Below are 1213 nucleotides of genomic sequence, written 5' to 3' on the forward strand. Positions count from 1 at the left end.
TCATCGATTATTAAAAAGTTACAAAAGTTAACAAAAGCGTGTATACAAGATGCGATTATACAAATTCTTAAGCAATGTTGATTTGACTTCTTTGAAAAAAGTCAAGATTATTTTAACTTTCTATGCAAAGCGAGATGCATCCCACACTATCCCTGAGTTCGCGCGAAACAAGGTCTATTATTGTATGATTCCACATGGGTTTGCAACTTTCCATGCGAAGCGAAATCCACGCCACTACCCCTGAGTTAGTGCGCAAGCTGTGGTTCCTCGCTTCGCATGGAAAGTTGCAAAGCTATGTGGAACCATACAATACCTCGTTCACGTCAAGGGTGATGTGGGGTGGACCTCGCTTCGTATGGAAAGTTGTAAATCTATGTGAAATTATACAATAATAGACCTCGTTTTGCGCTAACCCAGAGGTGGTGTGGGATAGATCCCGTTTCGCATAGAAAGTTGCGAACCCATGTAGAACTGTACAATAATAGATCTCGTTTCGCGTTCACTCAAGAGTGATGTGAGGTGGACTTCGCTTTGCATAAAAAGTTAAAATAATTTTATCTTTTTAGGGATTCAAATCAACATTGCTTAGAAATTCATATAGTTGCATGTTGCATATAATTCGTGGAAATTCTTTTGTTAATAACTTTTTAACCATTAGAGGGCTGGAAAGCCACTTCAGTGGCTCAAAAAATTTTTTTCCAGTTTTTGTTTGAAAATATGTGTCCAAGTATTTTTAACGTCTCTGATGACGAATCCGTTATTATATTTTCGTAATTCAAAATGGCCGCCTCAAAATGGCGGATCAAAGATGGCTGCCGCTAAAATAAAAAAACCATGATAAAATTGGTGAAAAAATTCACTCATGAGTTTTGGGGATCAGATTTACATAATTCGAAATTGGTGTCAAAATGACATAGCTTGACAATATTGATAAAAAAAATTTTCTTGACAATATTGATAAAAAACGTTTTTAGCGTAACTGTTTCCCAAATTTGTTCTGTTTTTTTATTTTTGTAGAACCGTCTTGATCTGTCATTTTGAAATATCAAAATATGATAGAGGGTTTGTAATCAACAATTTGAAAAAGCCTGAGTACATATTTTTAGCAATATTATTCTGCATTTTTTGTTTTGCAGCCGCCATCTTGAATCCGCCATTTTGAATCTTGAAAATCTGATTTGATTCATAAAATATCAGAAAATGTTTCTCAGTA

Source organism: Camponotus floridanus, unplaced genomic scaffold, assembly GCF_003227725.1.
Source record: "Camponotus floridanus strain SB8 unplaced genomic scaffold, Cflo_v7.5 scaffold84, whole genome shotgun sequence".
NCBI lineage: Eukaryota > Metazoa > Arthropoda > Insecta > Hymenoptera > Formicidae > Camponotus > Camponotus floridanus.